Raw genomic sequence first — 24,172 nt, 5'->3', positions numbered from 1 at the left:
AATGGGCAGTAGTGTTGGTCCCATGTTTTTGTTGTTACGAATAGGGTGACAATAAATATGCATGTACAGGTGTCTTCTTTGTTGAATTATTTATGTTCCTCTGGGTATATTCCCAGAAGGGGGATTGCTGGATTGTCTGGAAGGTCAGTTTCTTATTCTGTTAGAAATTGCCACACTATTTTCTATTTAGGTTGAATTAGTCTGCATTCCCACCAATAGTGTTCAAGTTTTCCCTTTTTCTCAGCAACCATGTCAGCATCTGCTGTTTTTTGATTTATTAATGATGGACCTCATCAAACTGAAAAGCTTCTGCACAGCAAAAAAAAACCATGAAAAGTGCAGGGAGGCATTCCACAGAATGGGAAAAAAAATTTGCTAATTATGTATCTGACAAAGGCCTAACATCCAGGATCTACAAGGAACTCAAATGAGCCAAAAGGAAAGGAAAAAAAACAGCCCTATTAAAAAGTGTACAAAGAACATGAATAACCACTTTTCAAAAGAAGATATACGAGCAGCCAACAGATACATGAAAAAAAATGTTCAGCCTCACTAATCAGCAGAGAAATGCAAAACAAAACCACATTGAGATACCACCTAACTCCAGTAAGGATGAAAATCACTAATTTTTTACAGTTTTACCCTGTAATACTACAACCTTTAAGGGTAGGGTGGTAATATGTAAATTTTAAAATACTCTAATATGGTTTTCATGTGTGCTAAACTAGTGTTGAACACTGAGGTGTACTTGAATCTGTCAAACTGACAAATTTTTGCATTAGGACCTTTCTTTGTTAAATAAGACCACAGTTTCTATTGTGTCTTGAGGTTATTTAGAGTCAGTACTAATAAAAACCATTGTCATAAAGACTTTCTCTAAGTGTCAGAGCCAAATGTGTTCTCTCTTAAGTTTAAAGCCTATGAATTTTCCATTAGCCCATTATGCTTCCATATCACCCATTAAACACTTTTTTGAGAACTCACTATGAATCGAATGCACAGTTCTGCTCCTTGAAGTGTTCATAATCAAATTGGACAGAAAAAAATGTAAACACTTGGGAAATTAAAGAATATTTATAAACGCTGCACAATTAAGAGCTAGTGTCCTGATTTAATCAATGTGCTACCAAATGTAAAAAAGAGAGAACGCCACGCCAAAGTCAAGGAGGTAAAAGCTGGTGGCAAGCGGAAACATTTCTGAGACTAACCCTCTAAAAATAAAACCTGCACAACTGTCTGCATGTGTAAAATATAATTAAACAAGATTTTCTGAGACTCAGATAATCTTCTGAGCTTGCACTTCCAGTTCTTGGCACACCCTGTCTCCTGCTTTGAAACTCCTCGCCCTCTCAGAAATTTCTTGGAAAATTATTAACAGCCCGGAAAACTCTACCCAGGAGAGTACTTCTACCACAAACCTCTTCCCAAACCCAGGAGAATCTTGTGGAGGTCTGTCCATTCATCCTGTACTAGGAAATAAGAGGTGACTAGAACTGAAAGCTTACCTTCAGCCAGCAAATGCTGGTGTGCGACACAATGTCAAGAGCTTGCCCTAAATTTAACCTGAGAGCCACCGTTGTGTAGCGCTGTGAGCTCTCTATGCAGACCTTGTGTCCTCATCTGGAAAATGGACATAACAGTGCCCACTTCAGAGGGTGACCTTAACCACCCAAAATGACAAAGGCCTAAGGCCAAAGGCCTAGCTGTCACCAGGACCCCAAGACTGGACGTGGTGCGCTCACGTCCTCGACAGCACCCTTCTTACTCCTATTTTCTTTATTATTCGCTGACACATAAAATGTACCTGTTTTCACTTCATTTGGGCGCAGAGTTTTTGCATCCTAGAAGTTTTTTTTTACTCAGTCTGTGGATTAGACCAGCCTTGATATCACAGACAATGAGATCTTTGGAAAAATAAGACTCACAACCATGTCAAACCAGAGCTTAAGTTTGATACTTGCTCTTTTGCAGGGAAAAGCCTTCTCAACCCTTCACATGACTTTGTGTGGGCCCAAGATTTGATGTTGGTGTCACCTGACATATCTGCAAAGGAAATCGAGTATCACAAACCGGGTACCACACAGAACATGTTCAACTGTGAAAAGTTGACAGCTGGCTGGCAGATAGTAACTCTTCTGAGGCCAATGAGAAAACCTGGAACTAAAGGCATTATATTAACTCTATGGATTTTACCCCTAACGTGTGACAACCTGTCATATGAATGGGCCATAAAGGACAGAAAACACACCACTGTGTGAAACCTTTTGCCTCTTAGAGTCAATCTTACACCTTCTTTCTTTTTCATCTCATTTATATGCTATGGCATTCTTTTATCTTCTGTTTGATTTTTTTCCCCTCTGGCTGTGTATAGGCTACACAAAATTCTACCTCAGAGAAATGTTCAATTAAAATTAATTGATTGGCAAGGTAGAAGCAATCCTGCTGCCTAATGAACCGACCTCTTTATTTTTCAACCAGGTGGACTGGCGCCAAGGAAACATTGCTTCTGTCTCCCTGTTTCTGTCTCCTTCTTTTTCTAGTTTCTCTGCTTTAGATTGCTTTTCTGCTCTCTTTTTCTCTAGGCCTACACCAGTTGCAAAACTTTTCCAAGACTTCATTGAATTGAAACGACGGGAGAGGAATTTTTCTGAGATGAAAAAACAAAAAATGTGCAATCTTCTAATATGCCAGAGAGGCCAAGTAATATGTTGAACAAGAGATGTTAAAAAGAACAGGAAAATGGTGCAATGTCTTTAAGATGGTGGAAACCAAGTGCCTCGAGATATCCTTCCTTTTTCTGCTTCATACTAGGAGGACATTCACAGCTGTGAAAGCATTGAGAGGAGAGACCAAAATATCACCACCACATAACACAGAGAAAATAGCAAGCATTTGAAGAAAGAAAGGCTTTCATAAATTCCAGAGCTTCCTTACCTTTTTTTGAGAATTTAAAATTTTTGTCTTCATCCTTCTCTTAACATACAAGAAAAAATTAGATGAGAAATACGGTGTACCTCAGACATATTGTGGGTTTCGTTCCAGCTCATTGCAATAAAAGTAAACATAGAAATGGATTGAGTTGCACAGATTTACTAATTGCCCAGTACACATAAAACTTAAGTTTACGCTATATTTTGGTTTATTAAGTGCATGGTAGTATTATTTATAAATAAGCAATGGACACATCTTAATGAAAAAATACTTTATTGCTTAAAAATGCTAACAATTACCTGAGGCTTCAGTGAGTCAGAATCTTTTTGCTAGTGGAGATCGTGCCTCAATGCTGGTGGCTGTGATTGATCAGGATATGGTTGCTGAAAGTTGGGGTGGCTGTGCCAATTTCTTAAAGTAAGACAACAATGAAGTTTGCCGCATTGATTGACTCCTCCCTTCTTGAAAGATTTCTCTGTTGCATGCGATGCTGTTGATGCCATTTTGCCCACAGCAGGACTTCTTCCGAAATTGGAGTCCATCCTCTCAAATCCTACTGCTGTTTCTCAATCAAGTTTGCATAATATTCGAAATCCATTATTGTCATTTCAGTTAATTTTGAAGCGTCTTCGCCAGGAGCAGATTTTCTCTCACTTGCTTTGCTCATCCAAAGAAGCAGCTCCACGGACATGCAAGTTTGACCACAACATTGCACCAATTCAGTCACACCTTCAGGCTCCATTTCTAATTCTAGTCCTTTTACTGTTTCTACCACCTTCCTTCACTCAAGTCTTGAACCCCTCCAAGTCATTTTTGAGGGTTGGAATTAATTTCTTCCAAAATCCCATGATGCTGATATTTTGACTTACTTCCATGAATGCTATCGATGGCATCCAGAACGATTAACCACTTCCAGAGTTTTTTCAGTGGATTTTTCCCAGATCCATCAAAGGAATCACCATCTATGTTAGGCATAGCATTACTTTTTTTTTTCTTTTCTTTTCAAATTGTGAGGTACAATTCAGGGTTAGGTATACAAATATTCATTGTGCAGGTACCCTTGTTGATGAGGTGTGCCCCCCCGTCCCCAGAAAGGTATTGACTACCATTAATCCTACCTCCCTTCCCCTCCCTGCCCCTCCATAGTTTCCCACCACTGTCAATCCTTTTCTTATAGTATTACGGCAGTTGTTCAAGGTCCACTTATGATTGAAAACATGTGATACTCAGATCTTTGTTTCTGTGAAAGATCACTCAGTATTATAAACTCTAATTGCATCCAGGTTGCTGTGAAGTTCATGATTTTGTTCTTCTTTATGGCTGCGCAATATTCCATTGTGTAAATGTACCACAATTTTTTATCTAATTCTCTTTTTGATGGGCAGCATGGTTGGTTCCATGTTCTTGCTGTTGTGAACAATGCTGTGATAAACATACTAAGATGCATTTCTTGACTAATAAGACTTGCAATTTGAAATTACCCCTTAAACCCTGTTCATCTTCTCATACACCTAGTAGTACTGTTTATTCTGCCTTCAAAGTTTGTTCCAAATCCACCCACTTGAATCCACATGGGCTTCAGAATGGATGTTGTGTTAGCAGGCATGAAATCAATATTCATCTCCTGGGACATCTTCATCGGAGCTATTGGGTGACCAGGTGCATGGTCAATGAACAGTACTCTTTGAAAAAGGATATATTTTTTCTAAACAGTATTTCTCAACAGTGGGCATAATATATTCAGTAAATCATGCTATAAACAGATGTGCTGTCATCCAGGCTTTGTTTTTCCATTTATTGAACACAGAAAGAGTAAATGTAGCATAATTATTAAGGGTCCTAAAATGTTAGGAATGATGAATAACATGGGCTTCAATTTAAAGTCACCACCCGCGTTAGCTTCTTTTTATTTATTTATTTAGTTAGTTACTTATCATTTTTCTGAGTCGCCCAGGCTGGGGAGCTGTGGCACACTCACAGCCACCCCAGCATTGACCTACTGGGCTCAGACGATCCTTCCACCTCAGCCTTCCAAGTAGCCAGAACTATAGGCTTGTGCTACCACGCCTGGCTAATTTTTTTTTTTGGTAGAGACGAGGTCTCGCCTAGCTGCCCGGGCTGGTCTCGAATCTGCAGGCTCAGGCAATCCACTCGCCTCGGCCTCCCAAAGTGCTGGGATGACAGGCTGAGACATGGAGCCCAGCCTGCATTTGCTTTTAACAAGGGAGTTAGCCTATCCTTTTCAGCTTTGAATCCAGGCACTGATTTCTCCTCAATATCTATGAAAGTCATAGGTGATATCTCCTTCCAATAGAAGGCCATTTTTACCACGTTAAAAATCAGTTGTTTAGTGTAGACACCTTCCCCGATGATCTTAGCTAGATCTTCTGGAGAACTTGCTGCAGCTTCTGGATCAGCACTTGCTGCTTCAATTTACATTTTATGTTATGAAGACAATTTCTTTTCTTAAACCTCATAACTCAACCTTTGCTGGCTTCCAACTTTTCTCCTGCAGCTTCCTCACATGTCTCAGCCTTGATAGAATTGAAGAAAGTCAGAACTTTGTCCAGATGAGGCTTTGGCTTAAGAAAATGCTGAAACCGATTAGATCTTCTGTCCAGACTACTAGAACATTCTCCATATCAGCAATAGGCTATTTCGCTTTCTTATCTTTAATGTGTTCAGTGGAGTAGCACTTTTGATTTCCTACCAGAACCTTCCCTTTCCATTCACAACTTGACTAACTGCTTGGCACAAGTGGCCTAGCTTTCGCTTATCTTAGCTTTCAGCCTGCTTGATAATTTCTAGCTTTTTATGAAAGTGAGAGACATGCAACCTTTCCACTAACTTGAACACTTAAAAGCCAACATGGGGTTATTTAACCTAATTTCATGATTGTTATGTCTCAGCCAGTAAGCAGGCCTGAGGAGAGGGTGAGAAGTGGAGGGACGACTGGTCAGTGGAGCAGTCAGAATGTGCACAATATTTATCGATTAAGTTTGCTGTCTGTTTGTCAAAATCACAATATCTGGAAAGCACAATAAAATAAGGGATCCCTGTGAACTCAATAGAGATACTAGAGTTATGATCTTAGCCTTTGGGAGCCTGAGTGTTTTAGGTCTTGGGTTTGGGATTGAGGGTAGCTTGATCCAAGCTCTAAATTGGGTGAAGCTGCTCCACTGTCACCAGTCAGAGAACTGAGCAAGACAAAGCATAGAAAATGCGAGAAATTCTGATTATCTTGGCCTTGGTTTGAAATTGACTCCCTGGAATGGTTGGGATAAGTCTGAAACTAAGGAGAGGAGACTTTGCAGCACTTCAGATTCCAGGCTTCTGCAATACTGGAACACACACAGGAAGTACAATGGGAGAAATGTTGAAATCCAATCTTTTATATAAAACACAACTTGCAAACACCAGCTGGACTTTTCTCTTGAGCCCCACTCATATATTCAACCATTTGCTCGATTTTTCCAGCTGAATGTCTAGTTCGCATCTGAAACAAAGTGTGTCCAAGATAGAACTCTTAATATTTCTCTTGACCTTCTCCATCTCAGTAAATAGTGGGAGCCTCGTTGCCAACCTAGGGGCCTTGCTTATCTCTCTCCCCTCACTGCCTCCAGGTGATCAAGTCATACTGTTCATTCTGCCTTCAGGGTTTGTCCCAAATCCACCCACTTCTTTCCAACTGCAGCTACCACCCTAGTCTAAGCTGCCGTCATCCGTCACCCAGATTTCTGCATTCGAATCCACACTGTTGTTCCCAAATCCAGTCTTGCATTCTGTTTCATTTTTCACACAGTGGCCACAAATCCTATCACATCACCCATCTTCCCCTTTAAAATCTGCCATTCCATTAAGAAAAAAGAAAATCAAACTCCTTATCAAATCAAGCTACTTAGACGATATGTCCTCAACCCGTTTCTCTGAGACTCCATCCACATTGGCCTTTTTGTTTCTTAAACACCCCAAGCCTGCTCCTACCACAGAGCCTTTGCATCTGTCGTTCCCTCTGCTGGCAAAACTTCCTTCTCCCCAGTGTTCACATTCTCTGCTCCTGAATGACTTTCAGGTCTCAGATTAAATCTTCCCTCTTCAAAAATTCCCCCTTGGTCACACAATCTGAAGCAGTTCCCAGACACTCTCATTATTTGCCCTGCTTTAGTCTTCTGAAATCTATCTTAGTTATTTACTTATTTTGGATGACGTGTCTCCCCTCCAGTTAAGTGCAATCTTCATGAGTACAGAAGTCTTGCCTGCCTTGTTAACCATTGTTTTCCTTTAGACTGGAACAATGATTATCCCAGAATAAGCAACTATTAATCAGATATTAAGTTAATTAATAAGTGCAAGCCCTACTTCCCTCTCTATAAGGCTTACTGTGAAATGTAATCATCTGTGACGAAAATGCTTCCTCCATTAGACTATCATCGCTTTTTGAGTATAAGGACTAAGTATTATTTATGTTTGTATCCTTAATTCACAACGCATGGTAGGTGCTCAAAAAATGTCAAATGAGTCCCCCACGTGACATCACTGGAAGGACAAGTGAAAGATAACCACAGACAAATTGCTCCTACGTCAAAATAAGGCATATGGCTGGAGATGACCTGAACACTGTCTGTCCAAAGAGCTGTGAACTCTTGAGCAATAGAGACTGATTCTTTTAGTTATACTCTGTGAGTTTCTGAAGTCCCAAGAAATGGGACAAATCAACTTCCAATAGAAAATGCAAAATCAATGACTAGGAAAATAAATCAAAATTTAGACAAATGGTCTGCTTTTTTCAGGATGAAGAATGGATGATGTATAATCTACCTTCATAGAGCAGACATTAATCACTTCAATAAATATATACTGTGAGCTTTTACAAGAATTTCAGAATAAATAAAACTACCTGGAAGAGGATGGAGGAGAACACATGTTAATTTAAGGATCTTTAATATAGCCAGCATTTATACAACCTTAAAAGAACAATTATTACTACTTTACGGGTGGGAAAAATGAGTCACAAAGAGTAACTCACCTATGATCACACAGTCGGCAGAGCTGGAGTTTGAACCTCCTAGTCTGCCTGATTTCAAAGTTCCATGATCATTCCATTGTATCAAGAATAATAATAGAATACAATAAATGCAATGCAAACATAATTACATAAAACCAAAGTGGTAGGAGAGTAGAGTAACTGGCTTTTGGTTCTTCCTGGTTCTGAGTGTAAAATTCGAGGCAGAGGGAACTTCAAGGGTAGATTTCCTTGAGCTTGGGTTCCAAAGGAGTAGGAATTGGCAAGTCATCAACTGGGAAAAGGGACTGGCAGGCAGAATGAAAGGAGAGGCATGAAACAGAGTCATCGGTCTGCATCCTGATTTGGAGACATCTAAGACCAATAAACTATAAGGTAATCATTTTAACTCCCTAGAGAATTGGGGGGGGGTAGGAAAGGAAAGACCAAAAACATTTCTAGAGTCCTTTATTTTCAGAGCTGTGTTCTGAACCCAAGACCATTTGACCATGTTTTTATGTAATGGCCATGGTATGTGGTTATCCGACATCGATTTTACTGGATTTGTTGCATGACACAAGTCACAGCTGCTGGGCATTCAGTTGCAGCTGTCTAAGCAATGACACATTCAGTTTGTGCTTGTCATAAACCCTGTGGGTTGCTTTGCGAATGGCCATTTTCTGTGTTTTTTCTGAAGAGAGGCTTCCATAGCAAAGATGCTTAAACGCGAACACAGAGAGATTCCCTCTTTCTATGTGGACAGATTTTTCCGTCTCTGTGCGGCATGTCTACTATTCAAAACACAAGAAGTCGTGCAAAAACCATATTCTGTGGTTCAGAAAGTTGGAGAGCCTGGCTCCTTTAAGAAATCCCAGCAAGGAAGATTGGCAAAGAACATAGAAGAGGAAGAAAATGACCCATGGGATGAGAGGGAGGGGACCAAAGGACCCAGGGCGGGAAAGAAAGACCCACCACCCTTTTAGGCATAATAAAAATTTGTTCTCTAGAGGATAAAAGTTGGAGAATATTGAATCAAAGGAAGCAAGGAAGGCCTTTTAAACTATTGGATTCTTTAAGACTAGTGAGGAAGAGCCAATGATGCAATTAACACACATATTCCATTTTAAGGTAAAACTACAATAGTGTCATTTCTTCTTCCCTCAAAAGCACCAGGTAAGTTGCTTCTGATGAGCTAGACTTCAAAAATAATGTCACTTCCCTTTAGCTTTCATTAAATCATGCTGCTTAAGTATATATTCCAAAAGCTTCAGGAATTGATGAGATATTCGTGTGATATTGTTTCCTTAGATTTTTGGTGGCAATAATAGGTAACTATAGTTAGCAATAATCTAACAGGTCCTTTGAGCAGGTAGGGATCTGGGTTCTCAGCGCCCCTCCCCAGCATACCCATGTTGCATTTGGGATTTTGATGCTATCAAGTCAAATTAGCTAAATTTCTTTCTCAGAGCATAGAATTACATTTGTGAATAAAAATAGAAATAGATCAGTGTTCTAAGAGAGCATACTAGAACTCTAACCTCCTCCTCCATTGAGCTTCAAAGATATTAAACTGATAGATTAGGGTATTCTCAAATTAAGCTAGATTGTTGTATTTTGTTTGTTTTACATTTCCCATAACATCAATAACACAACAAGAATATTTTTTTTTTCTCATTTAAAGGGATCTTGGATTTTAAAAGACTGAGAAACACAGATTGAGGGGTTTATTTCTTCCTTCCCAGTTATGTGTTCTTTTGAGATTTGTGTAAGTTTCAGCTAATCAGATACAGAAAGCCTACTGTGGGTTATTCAACAGCTCTTAGTTGCCCCATATGGTAAGTGTGCCTCTTAGCTTAAACATGCAATTATTAAGGATTCTGTTATTGAATTTAATGTCCTTACATTTTATTCATAACCTCTCGTGTTGATAAAAAGGAGTTGAGACTGCTTACAATAAAAAGATAAAACACAACCAGGATATTAGGACAAGAATACAAGAACAGTCTGGGTGTGGTGACTCTCTCCTGTAATCCCAGTACTTTGGGAGGCTGAGGTGAGAAGATTGCCTGAGCCCAAGGGTTGAAGACCAGTCTGGCAACTTGGTGAGATCTCTTCTCTACAACAAGTCAAAAAATTAGCCGGGCATGTTGGCCAAGCTCGATAGCTCAGCCTGTAATCCCAGCAATTTGGGAGGGTGAGGTGAGTGGACTGCCTGAGCCCATGGGTTCTAGACTAGCCCAGGCAACTTGGCGAGACATAGTCTCTACAATTAAAAAAAAATTAGCCAAGTTTGGTAGCGTGCACCTGTAGTTCCAGCTACTTGGAAGGCTGAGGCAGAAGGATCACCTGAGCCCAGCAGGTCATGGCTGTGGTGGCCGTGAGCGTGCCACTGCACTCCAACCTGGGCAACAGAGTGACACTCCAACTCAAAAAACAAACAAAAAAAACAAGCAAAAAGAGTAAAAGAACAGACGAACTAAAACAGTAATAGCAAGAATGAGAGCAGGGAAGGGTTGGACAAAAATTTAGGCACATATAAAATGATACTTCATTTCTAAGTTTTAAAAGAGAACAGTGCAGTTTTTCATCATTAAAAATGGCTGAAGTAGTATCTCAGAGGAATTAACCCAATCTGGCCAAGCCAGATTTCCCAACAAATGAACTCTTGAAAATACCACAGCTGTGAAATACTTCTGGGATAAAGGGATGTATCAGTCTGAACATTCCACAAAACAAAGGGGAAACTTTAAAAATAGTCCTTGTAGGTAGGTAAGAAAAATGATTCTGTAGTAGTGACATTCTATCAAGAAAAACTTTTAATTTTTTCAGTAAAAAATATAAACACTCATTTATGGGACTCACAGTCATATAGAAATTCATGTCTTGTTTCCCAGGACAATTGTTAAGACTACTGCCAGTAAAGGCAACATGAGGTCAGATGACTCTTCTACATACAGAGAACAAGTACACAACTAGACAAAATTGTTTAAAAACAACCATTTCAAGATCCTGAAAAATGACCAAAAGAAATAAGACAAGTTGGGAAGGCATCCCTCTTGATAAAGGGCTACTGTATCTGGTACAGTTGTGGCAGGTGTGTGGCCTTGCCGCCTGGGGGTATTTTCACCCCTTCCACTCACACTCAGGCTGCAGAAACTGTAGCCTTGCAGCGGGGAAGAGATGGAGAACTCAGATGGAGCTAGCAACAAAAACCTGCAGCTCTGCCCCAGGAGGCTGGGAATTCAACTCAGGGCAGTAAGTAGACCAGCTAGAAAGTTAACAAGCTAGAAGTCAACAGGTATAGAAAGACTAAGAAAATAAACTTCATCCATGGCTGACTGCCTTCAAACTTATGAGTGCACAGAAGATACCCATGACAGCTTGGCAAAATGTGAGCTAATGGAGACCTGCAATCTTGCTGGGACTTGGAATACATTCCTCAACTCACACATAGCTCAGGCAGTAGAAGGAAGAAGGATTATGAGCTCAAAATGTCCAGAGTATAATCTCTGCCCAAGGTGTTGTCTGACCTCCAGAGTAAAAGGAGACCCCAAAGGAGCCAGCGACAATCTACATGTCTATTTTGCCCTAACCCATGACTGCTGCCAAGGGATTTCTCACTCTCCCTGCTCCAGCTCAACCTTGATTTTCATATGGTTTGGGGGCAATTGGGACAGAGGGGCAGAATCACATATTTTAAATCATGACTATCTAAACAGCAGCAGCTAGGGGTGGGGTAGTGATTGGCAAGCCCAGTAAAAAAATATGTCCAATGCTGACACACAAATCCAGGCAAGACATGGTTCTCACCATGCAGAGAGGAATTTGGAACACCATATGGTGTGAACGTGTCCCCAGTAAGAAGAGAAAGGCAGAGGACTATTTAAATCTGAAGAGTTTCTGGTTGGAGTCAGACACTAGCAAGGGTCAGGGAGCACATAACCACTTCACCCTCCTGAGGTCCTTTACTCAAATAGTACAGTTCATAGAAAAAGAACCCAGATCAAAACCACAAAGTACATTGACACATTTAATCTGTTTTTTTCTCACTGCCGGCTTCCTGCAGAGATTACCCCCAACTAATCTAGACAATGACCCATGGATGCATACATACATGTGTGATGCCACCACCAGAAACACAAGAAGGGTCATACTCACAAGCCAGAACCTCAAAGAATTGTTTTGTAGATAATGTAACCATCTTGGCTAAAATAATAGAAGTCAAGTGTGGCAGTCGTTAAAGACTTTATTATAAAGAAATGGGGAGTTCACAGAAATGTTGGAAAAGCTATAGGCCCAACCTCAGAATGTCCTAGCCTCGGGAACCAGAAAAAGTTTGGTAGCAGGAAAATGCAATTAATGCCACACCTCAGGGACAACCTATATCATGGCCAGAGTGCCAGCACCACTGCTGACAGGACTGCTGATGCCAACAGCATTGGATGCAGTCACTGAATTCTCAAAGTTGTCATTGTTGTAGGACCCTCAACACTGCCACCATGAATCGGTGTCTTTACTATTGTTTTATCTTTGCGTCACCTGTCCTGGGTTCAAAGACTCAAGAAAGAACATCCTACTGGTTGGGCCTGAGAATGGGTTCAAAGACTCAAGCAAGACCATCCTACTGGTTGGGCTTAACCTGCCTGCACCCAGATTACCAGGGGAAGACAAGAAAGAGGATTGGTCCCTAAGTTGACAGCCAGATTCTACCTTGCACCAAGTTTTCAAATTTATAAATTGCTTAATTCGTGTTTCAAAGCGTTGCGATAAATTTAAGAAAGCTTGCGTGAGGATTAGAAAAATTCTTGCTTTGAGCAAGTAATTCCTCAGGGAGTGGGGAAATAAATGACTTACCTTGGAAGGAACATGAACTCCTTAAAAGAAAAAGCTTCACAGGAGAGAACATCTGGAAGATGAACAGCTGTGGAAGGGTTGAAGATAAGAAAAAAAATCATTCAATGACAAAAAGAAAATCAGATTTATCACAGGCATTTCTTTTTCTTTTTGTTGTGTGACTGTTTTGGTCATTACTCTAGGATTTTCACAATCTTCTTGATATATATCAGTTATTATCTATCTTAAATTTAAACATTTTAAATATTCATAGACTCCATAAAAGATTGTCTTCCATACCTAAATTAAATACTTTGAACCAAAGCAAAGTCACTTGACATTGACTTCTTATCTCAGAGACTTCTAATTTAATATTTTTCTTTTTTCATGATGAGAGAAAAATAAAAAAATCATGTTGGTGACTGATTCCTTAGGTGAATTGTGAGTTCCTGATATGATGACCAATGTCCTCAGCAAATAATTAGTCACAGCTATTTTTGTTAGACTTGTTTTTGAAACATCTCAAATACTTTAAATAACTTCCTGTATGGTCACAAGATTGATGACCACCTTGTTCTTCGAGCATTGGGCCTCTTTTATGACAACAGTGGCACAGAGTTGAGACTCTCCACAATCAACAAAAGCTTTACCAGATCCTACGTTTCTGTTCAAGCTGCAGTCTAGAGCTTTTCTCTCTTTTATTCTCAAGTCCAAATTCGCTGGGTCTGTATTTTTGACCTAAGCATTGAACAATTTCTTCAACAAGAAATATTCTATGTTTGGGGTAATTTGCCAAGTGAAGCTATTCAAGGCCAAGGAGGGGGAATCTGAAGTTTCACAAACTATTTTTGTTAAATGTTAGAGACAAATGAAAGAAAGTCTTCACAATATGGTTTGCTTTCAAATTATTTTAGCTGGGGAACTCAAAAGTCTTGTCATGAAGAACTCAGTATGACTTATTTTGCACCTTGTACAGCTTAGAAAAATAAGCTCAGATCTGAACTATTAAAAATCTTTGATAAATGCTGGAAGAGAAACAAACCACTTGGGCTTTCACATAAATTAGGCTTTTAGAAAGCAATTAAAGTGCATTTTTTCTACATGTTTTTGACACTTTGGCCGGTAGCAAGCTCAATTTTGCCTACTACATTCTGTGATGACTTGAAGAATCTCTCCCACACACACTTAAGGTCTTGCTTAAAAAAGAATAATGAAACCTTGCTTTCTTTGGTTACCCTGTTTAATAAAGTCTTTATGTAAAGACATGTTCGGTCTGCCCTCAGCCTTTGTACTTTTCCACTAAAGCTTGTGACAAGGCCATTTCCAAGTCATGTAAAATAGAAAAGTATGAGACTGTCCATAATAAATCTGGAGCAAAAAGGAAAAGAACACCCTGCAGAGAAGTAATTTCAGTTGGTGAGTCAGGAGTGACTGGTTATGCAACATGCCCATTCTTTCCCAAATCTACCAGAAGGTGTGGGAGTGAGAAGGAGAAAAAAGAAAGAGGCTGATGCTTGATTTCCTTGTTCTTTGCCGTCTCAATCTTAGATGGAAGATTTCTGTTTTAAGATAATATACATCCTGCCACTCTAATCTCAGAAATTATGGAAAAGATGAAGAAATAAATGCATAACGAGTATGAAAAAAAGAGACAATTGGTAGATCAGAAACTGAAGAATTCTTAAAGAAAAAACAAAAAGCTGTCAAGAGCACATTGAAAAAGGCAACATGCCGCAGAAAGGAGCTGCACACTCAACAGGGATTGATACCAGGATATGTTTTTGGACAGGTTGAACCTTCACAACACCCTCTATTTGGTCCAGTAATGCTCACATAACACAGCCAGGGAATATAGAAAGAAGAAGGCAATGGGTGGTAGAATGAGACTGAGGTGGAGGGAAGCACTGGGACTCAAACTTGGCGCTTCTACTAGACTCATCCTGAAGGTCTCCCTGCAAGCTTCCTCCCTCATCCGGTGTCACTTAAATAAAGTCCATAACATCTGCTCTCCACGTTATGGGCAGCTTCTGCCTTGTTAGTGGTAAATTCTTCTCCATTGAACTCATTAAACTTTGTTATTCAGTCTTCTCTTCCAAGCTTGATTCTCCTTCCTCTGAACTAAATCAGCTCTGATTTGTCAAGGGCTGTTTGGTGCATGGAGGATGTCTAGCCTTGACTAGTCAGCTCACAAGGCCTCACATCCTGCCTGGACACATTGACCAGGCATGCTACCAATCTAGTTCTGCCCTCTCCAGTAGCTCATGCCCTCTGCCAGTGGCTACCTCTGCCTTCTACACCCAAGGGGTAAATTCACAAGGAATTCCACATTATTGGAATTCTTCATGCATTAAGGACTCAAGCAATGCACATATGGGCACACATTCAAACAGTGTCTGTTGGGATACACAGATGGAAGAGAAACGAGCTAGGGAGACCCAGAAGAAGGGGCCCTCTCTGGTTGCCTGTAGCAGTGGCTATTATGTCAAAGCTGTTTGTACTTTCAAAAAGTTCCTTCTGAATCATATATAATGGAAGATTTTATTGCTTTGTTGTCGTTGTAGTGTTTTGATAGACTTTATTTTTTAGGGAGGTTTTACATTCCCAGCAAAATTAAGCAGAAAGTGGAGAGATTTTCCATATGCCTCCTGCCCCACAGTTATCAGCATTCCACACCAGAGTGATACCTTTGTGACAGTTGATGAACCTACACTGACACATGATTATCACCCAAAGACCATAGTTTACATCAAAGCTCACTCTTGGTGTACATTCTATGGATTTGGACATGTATTCACCATTACAGTATCATACTGAGGAGTTGCACTGCCCTGAGAATCCTCTACATTCCACCTATTCATCCCCCTCTTTCCTCTACAGACATGGTGTTTTGATGAAATACAGGCACTTTGGTCAATACTTGCCTCAACTATGACATTTTTAAAATAGATTAAAATTGAGACAGTCTAAGGGTCATAATAAACATCATCCACACTATTATGTAATTAGACAAGGACCCGATTTAAGGACTTGTTTTCCTGAGAGCATGAACATCAGCCCTGACCAAAAAGGAAATGATTTTTGAGATTAGAACTGCCAAAGATAAATTGCATTTTTTAAATTAAGCTTTTGATCTGTTTCCACACTGATATGAACTAAGTATTGACCTAAGTTAGCTTTTATTAAGAGTTTGAGCCTCCAATTTATTTTGTAATAATTTTGGTTCTACAATATTAAGTGTCCACATTAGCATGAACAAATGTTAGACTGGTTCTTTTGGTTTTAAAGGTTTTGGCCTAGACTGTGTTTATAGGGGTTATAGTGGTTTATAGGGAAACTTTATTTTTTGGCAAAATATTAATCTAGATATTAAACTATCAACAGCATTTATTTAGTTAAGTATTTAAAACCCATCAAAAGTTTCTGGGTTGCTGTCTATTTTGTCTTGTAGTTTATAAATTATTTAAAGATTTTTTTTACCATAGCAAAGACAATTTTATCAGTGTAGTTGAGGCAGGGGCCCTTCTAAAACAAAGAGATAAGGGCCTTCCCAGAATAGAAAAAAATGTGTTAAAAAGGAAGTGACAAGCTGGGCTTAGGGGCTCAGCCTGTCATCCCAACACTTTGGGAGACTGAGATGAGTAGATTGCCTGAGCCCAAGAGTTCAAGACCAATCCGGGCAACTTGGCAAGACCTCGTCTCTACAATAAATAAAAAAATTAGCCAGGCATGGTAGCATGTGCCTGTAGTTCCAGCTACTTGGAAGGCTGAGGTGGAAGGATTACCTGAGCTCAGCAGTTCAACGCTGGGGTGGCTGTGAATGTGTCACTGCACTCCAGCCTGGGCGACAGAGTGAGACTCCAACTCAGCAGCAACAAGAAAAGTGACATGGCATAGTCGATGTCTAAGCGCACATGAGTAACCCAGTTACAACCTTGTGCCATAAAATACCCAATCAAAAATGCAGGCTGCCATATAAGGAAGACAAAGGGGCTAAGTGTAATATATGGCAATGCCCCGCTGCATTTGGGGCTTAGGCTTTGAATGTGAATCCACTAGGCCAGTGCCAGCACAAATAAACACTGCTTCCTGGCAAAAAAGCCTCAGTGTCTCGTCTTTCTCTGTAAAGGATCCTGCCACATCTCTGGTGAATTGGCCAGGACATTGGGAAGTGGAGACAGTGTTTTCACCTCCCTTGTCACCAGGGTGTGACCCCCAGTACCCTGGAAAAGGTGACCTTGCCTGGCGCCAGTGGATTGATTGATTCGTAGGGGACTAGCCCTCCCAGTATGCTAGAGCAAGGAACCCGGTAAGACCCAGGAACCAGCCAAGGGAGCACCGCCCGTCAGACTGGTAAGAACCTGGGTTTGATTTAGTAAAGCCCGCCCCTAAGAGGCAGAAGAGGAGCCTGATCACCTCCCAGAGTTGCCTGAGTAGTTCCATAGGGGGATGAAATCACAACTCTAAGGCACTGGGTGGTGTGTTGGAGATGTTGTGTGACTGCAAGTGAATGAGACGCTACCTAGTGACAAAGCAACAGTGGAGTTCCAATCCGCGGATCTGTGGGGACTTCATACAGCTTAGGGCGGTATAGAGTTGGGAGAAATCCTGAAATCTGCAAGAAATTTTCAGTCAGGAGGGTTGAGACTTTCCGGGAGGGCCTGAATTCTTAAGGTCTGCAAGAAATCTCCATTATGGGAGAGTGAGCACCGTTTTGGAAAACTCCAGAACTGCACAGACTAACCCGGTAACCAAGAATGGATAATAAACAGTCTAGACCTAGGAGGCAGGTCGGAAGGACTTTCTTAAAATTTCCCCAGACAGCCTGCTGGATGGAATACTGGAAGGTTGGGGAAATGATTCCAGAACCAAGAAGAAGGGGAAAATGAGAATGTTTGAATTTTGTTGTTTTACCTGGACAAGAAACTATACGTCAGCCCTCGGCCTTTTGACTGGAGTTTGGTTCTAATAAAGACTGGCTTTGCCAAACTTGAATAATTTATGTAAATAATAAGTCCTCTGTCTCATCTGAGGAAAAAGGCTATGCCCTTTGCTGGCTACCACAGGCCTTTCCCATGTCCCCCCTTAAAACGGGGATTGTGGAAAGGGAAAAAAAAGAAAAAGAATCTGAGCCCCTGGAGGAAAGGGAAAAACTTGGGATCCACTTTCCTGTATTCCCACGACTAATAATCCTCAAGAAGACCAGGAGTGTAAGCGGGGGGGAAAGGAAAGGAATGAGGGCCTATCAGGGATTTGGGGGTCAAAACCCCAAGCTCCCACCATATTTATCCTAACCTGAAAAGGGAATTGGAACAATGTCAGAACGATATTAAAAGGTTTCCCTTTCCTCCTGAGGATTCAGGTAAAAAGTCAAAACTATTCCCCTCGAGGGAAGCCCCACTGGGACAAGGAGAAATTGTTTTTGTGACTGTTCCACTCACCAGTAAAAAAGCAAGACATTTTTAAAAAGAAATGGAATCACTCCTAGAGGATCCACAAGAATTGTCTAATCAAGTTAATCAATTCCTTAAACCTAACATATGTACAGGGTAAAACTGATGTCAATTATAAATATTTTGTTGACTGGAGAAGAGGAATGATTAGGTGAGTGGCTATGTCCGTCAGGGAACAAAATCAGTCCTGCACAGCCTGCTGAGAAGTATCCAAACACTGACCCGAGATGGGACAATTATAACCCAGGAGATAGGGTAAGAATGCAAGACTTGAGGAAACTAATGATTAAGGGCATTCGGAAATCTGCCCCGAGGTCTCAAAATGTTTCCAAGGCTTTTGAAATTCAGCAAAAAAAAAGGGAGAACACTCCCACAGTTGTTGTTTTTTTTTTTTACAATGACTCAGGGACCACATGAGAAAATATTCTGGATTAGATCCAGAAAACCCTGTAGGACAAGAATTGTTGAAAGTAAACTTTGTTACCAGAAGCTGGCCCGACATTGCTAAAAAGTTACAAAAGCTAGAGGGATGGCAGGAAAAGCCCATTAAAGAGCTGTTGAGGGAAGTACAGAAAGTGTTTAACAGACTAGACGAGAAAACCAGAGGCAGAAAGCTCAAGTTATGACGAGCACTGTCAAAAAGGTGGTTCAGAAACAAAGGAATGGGAGGCCCTCGTGGATGGGTTTTAAAAGTTAGAGAGGGCAAGCTAGAGAAGGAAGCAACTCTAAGGGGAACGGGACAGGAAATTTTAATCCAAAGGAAACTTAAAAATCTGGGGGTCTTGATTAGATATTGTAAATAGTGGATTAAATCTTATGAAACCAAAACTAGAGGCTTATATTCTAAACTATTAAAAGAGGCCCCCAACCCTTCTTAAAAATTGCAAAATTAAAAAAAAAATTAAGATAAGCCTTAATTATCGCTCCTGTCCTAGGCCTCCCTTCTTTAGAAAAACCAATTTTTAAAAGAACATGTTTTGGTTATTTCCTCTACCTCTCTTTCTCTACCTCTCTCCCTCTACCTCTCTTGGGTTGAAAGGGCTTCTTGCTCAAACCCCTCCTCTTGAGTTTACAGTTCACCAGTTCCAACCTGGAGACCAGATGCTGATCAAGTCTTGGAAGGAAACTAAGCCCCAACCAAGCAGGGAAGGACCCTATCAAGAGCTTCTGACAACTGAGACGGTCCTATGGACTGCTGAAAAAGGGTGGATTCATCATACCCACGTCAAAAAAAAAAATCAAAAAAAGTTACAGTACCAGAGAGCACTTCCATTAAATGGGAAGTCTCTCAAACTGAACCACTAAAACTAAAATTCAAGAAAACCTCATGTATTCCTCTGTACCCTTTCTCATAGCACTGCCAATTGCATTTCTTATCATACGTATGTTTATTGCTTTTATCATTAAACATATTTGCAAGGGTCTTTTCAATCCTAAGCAACCATGAAACCTTTGTTTACCTTCAAGGTATGACTAATTCTAACCATAGTAATAAACAAAAGCAAAGGATGGTTTATGATTAATATCACTAAAACTAATCCCCCAATAACTATTACATTTAATGCCTGTTCTGTCCTGTCATGCAAAAGGCTTTATGACCAACGAAAATTATCTATGGTTGACAAATACCTTTGTCCTAGTACCACAAATATCTTTGTCCTAGTACCTAGGGGGAGAGCTGACCCTTGTGCTAAGAATGGCATAACTTTACTCGCCCCAAATAACCCTTGCAGGAGTTGGTCTGGTGTCTTTTGTATCACTCAATTTAAAGAATGGAAAGCTCCAGTAAAAAAAAATTGAAAAATAAAATTCAGCTTATAAGAGGGGTTATTCCTCCTAGTTGTCAACATTTACAATGTAACCCGCTGTTATTAACAACACATAGACAGAAATCCCGTGGTACCTCGGAAATACGGGTTAAGAGCAGCCATATATATCTGAACAGGACCCTCTAGGTAAAATTTTGGGTAAAATTAACTGGAATGCCTCCAGCATCTTCCCCGTCTATCAGTACTACCCCAGCCCCTAATCCAAACCCTTTATAGCTTTGGGAATTAAGTCAAACTAACCCCAAGAAGGATCCTGGCAAGGCAGTGATTATGGAAGTAACAGGCTTAAAACAAACTTTGAAGGTTGAAACAGGATATGGGGACACAAATGCCTGGGTTGAATAGATAAAACATACAGTAGCAAGCCTTAACAAAAGTGATCGTTATGCTTGTGCCACGGGTAGGGCCACAGGCTCAAACAGCCCCATTCCCTGTTAACTGGGACACAGACCCCAAAGGAACAAGTTGCCGGCTGGCTCTACATCAAGATAAGGACGCATGGGGGAAGGAGACTTGCCGCAGTCTCTCCCCGATCCGCCTGTACAGACGTCAGATCCGAAGGTGCATCCTTCCTTTCCCGCAGGTGAGGCGGATCACGCCTCTCGTCGCTCCAGCGGAGGGGGTGGTTTCACCGCTCCTGTGGGGCATCTGCAAACCTGCACCCATGTCCTTGATGTCTCTGGGTCCACTGAGGACACCTGCTCAAACTTCAGCATCCCTCGAGCGAATGTGTGGTGGGACCGTGCAGGTGGACAATTCGAGCCCTGTTGCCACCCAAATGGACAGAAACCCATGCTTTGGGGTTTGATTGGCTATCCCATTCACCCTGGCGTTTCAAAACCCACTAAAAACTACTAAAAGGGTCAAATGATCATTACCGAAACCACCAGTATCCGGCTCATTTGACTTTAATATAGATCTAAAATGCTATAGGCGTGCCTAGGGAAATTCCAAATAAATTCAAAACTCGAAATCAAATAGCTGCAGGATTTAAATATCTCTTTTGGTGGGCTACTATAAATAAGAATGTAAACTGAATCAATTATACATATATATAACAATCAACAAAGATTTACTAACATACTAGAGATGCTATTTAAAAATTGCTGAACAATTAAATGCTACTAATAGAATGACATAAAAATATTGTATGGCCTTAGCCATGATGCTAGAGGACAAAGGGGGAGTCCGTGTCTTGTTAGGAGGATAATGCTATACTTTCCCCAAACTGGTCGGGATCTTGAGTGTTAGGGTCTGTCCGACCCTCCTTCATCCTGCTCCCACTTGCCAAAGGGGAACATTTGAAAGTCCAAGTATACGAGAATTGGGACACCCAAATAAAACAGCGTGCCTTACAAATTGGCAACTGGAAAAATGATGGGTAGCCCCTGAATGTATTATCCAATACCATGGCCCAGCTACCTGGGCAGAAAATGCGTCTTGGGGCTATCAGAGCCCTATTTACATGCTAAACCTCATAAATCGATTACAAGCAGTTGTTGAAATTATAACTAATGAAACTGCAAAGACCCTTAATATACTAGCCAAACAGCAAACCAAGATGTGCAATGCTATTTATCAAAATCGCCCAGCCTTAGACTACTTGCTTGCTTCTAAAGAAGGAGTTTGTGAAAAATTTAACCTAAGCAAATTCTGCTTACAAACAGATGATGAGGGAACGGTCATGAAAAAAAAAAGCGCCGACCAGATAAGAAAAATTGCTCATGTCCCAGTCAAAACCTCAAAAGGCGGGGACCCTGGAAAATTGTTTTTGGGGGATGGTTCTCGACTTAGGGGGAATTTTAAAACCCTCATAGGTATACTTATAATTTGAGGAATGTGTCTAACTCTGCCCCGTCTATCGCCCCTAGTCATAAGGTCTGCCTCCAATCTCATGGAGGCTATGGTCAAAAGAAAAATGGCAGCACATGTAATGATGCTATGGAAATACCAGCCCTTAAACCAAGATGATGCTCTTCGGCCCTCAAAGGCCCCAAGCATCAAATAGGGGAATGAACCGGGCTCAGTGGCTCAGCCTGTCATCCCCCGCCTTTGGGAGGCTGAGGTGAGTGAATTGCCTGAGCCCGCGGGTTCGAGACCCGCTTGGGCAGCGAGACCTCATCTCTACAATAAATCAAAAAATCAGCCGGGCGTGGTAGCACATGCCTGTAATTCCGGTTACTTGGAAGGCTGAGGCGGAAGGATCGCCGGAGCCCAGCAGGTCGAGGCTGCAGTGGCCACTCAGTCTGGGCGACAGAGTGAGACTCCAACTCAAAAAAAAAAAAAAATAGGGGAATGAGGCAGGGACCCTACTAAAACAAAGAGATAAGGGCCTTCCCAGAATAGAAAAAGAATGGGTTAGAGAGAAAGTGACCGTGGCGTAGTCAATGTTTAAGTGCACATGAGTGACCCGGTTACAACCCTGTGCCATAAATTACCCAATCAGAAATGCAGGTTGCCATAGAAGGGAACTAAAATGTAAGGCAACGCCCCACTGCATTTAGGGCTCAGCTTTTGGATATGAAAGATAGGTAAGTTAAGTGTCATACACAATTTTTGGTTCTGAATAAGGAAGTGTCCAGACCTCTTGTCTGCAGGCTGAACCACCCTGTGACTGGAAAGTGGATTCAGAGTTGTCTGTCAGTCCACTCCACCCCCTCAGCTCACAAAAGGAAAACCCCCTCAAGGTGGCTCCTGGACCAGGAATCAAAAGCTACAGAAATGAAAGTCAGATCACCTTCCAATTCTGAGTCACCAAGTCTGGCAAGTAAGCTGCCAAAGGCAAAATGCACGTTCTGGGAAAAGCCCACCCTCCTCGCCTACCAGAAGTGGAAAGATGGCAATCTCTCCACAGGAGATATCTGAATATCTGTAGCCTATTCGTCAGCATTTCAATAACTAAGTAGCTATAGCTATCTTTTTGTAAAAAGCAAAAATGTGGTCTTCCTCCAAGATGCCCAGGTACATTTTCCTGTATCTCTCTCCTTCTCTTTCCCTAATAAACTCTGTTTTAAAAGCTTCGATGGCTGCTCTCAAATTCCTTTCATTGCTGATTCAGAGTCCAAAAATTTTGTGCTACGCCACACTCAGCACCAACACAATCATGATGCCAGTAAAAAAAAAGGAGTAAAGTTTCATTCCAAGAGTTTTGGAGATTATGGAACATGTTTGCTGGAAGGATTTTTGTAAAACTGGAACATAGATGGCACACTACTTATCACATAGCAAACAAAGCTTCATCAAACTCTGCATTACACTCCCTGTCTCAGAACCCTCCCCAAGGCAGGTGCCACATTTCCTCCTCTTTCCGACCTTCATCCTTGACCACAGCTTCCACGGCTTTCTGGTCCTACTGTGATCTCTCATGTCACTCCCAAGATCACATGCAGGCTCTGACTGCTGTTTGCTTAGGCAGAGCGGAGGTCTCTAGGCTTCTCAGTTCAGCAAAACAAAGAGACATTGGGAAGGTCCTTCCCGATTTAAAGCTCAGAAAATGTCTCACACTGTGACGACAGTTTTGTATGTCAACTTGGCTAGGCTCTAGTACCATTATTCATCCAAATGCTAATCTACCTGGTGCTAGGGAAGAATTTTGTAGATGTAATTAACACCTACAACCGGTTGACATTAAGTAAAAGAGGTTACCTGTGGTCATTGGAATGGGCTTCATCTAATCAACTGAAAGGCCTTAAGGGCAAAGCCAAAGTGTTCGTGAGGAAAACAAGCTTCTGCCTGTGAATTTCAGGATCAGATCCTGTCCAGGAGTTTCCAGCCTTCTCTAGCTCAGATGTGCCAGCCCAACAATTGCTTAATCCAGTTCTTTGTAATAAACACATATATGTATATGTACATAAATGTGTGTGTGTGTGTGTGTGTGTGTGTGTGTGTGTTATATGCTGTCATTCTTTTTCTCTGGTAGGACAGTGAGCAAAGACACACATCAAGAAATATGCCTACCATATTTAAATTCCTGAAAAAGTGTATTAAATATTAAGTTGAACTCTATGAATTATGATATTGAATTTCTTCAGATGAACTCTTTAGGGCACCAAGGAGATCATATGATTATCTTTATTTCTTTGTGTTTCAAGCCAAATTAGTAGACTCCCTCATACTATATTATTCAA

This window comes from Carlito syrichta, unplaced genomic scaffold, assembly GCF_000164805.1.
Source record: "Carlito syrichta isolate Samal-C Ts95f unplaced genomic scaffold, Tarsius_syrichta-2.0.1 Scaffold306785, whole genome shotgun sequence".
NCBI classification, from domain to species: domain Eukaryota; kingdom Metazoa; phylum Chordata; class Mammalia; order Primates; family Tarsiidae; genus Carlito; species Carlito syrichta.
This window is presented reverse-complemented; position numbering follows the sequence as displayed.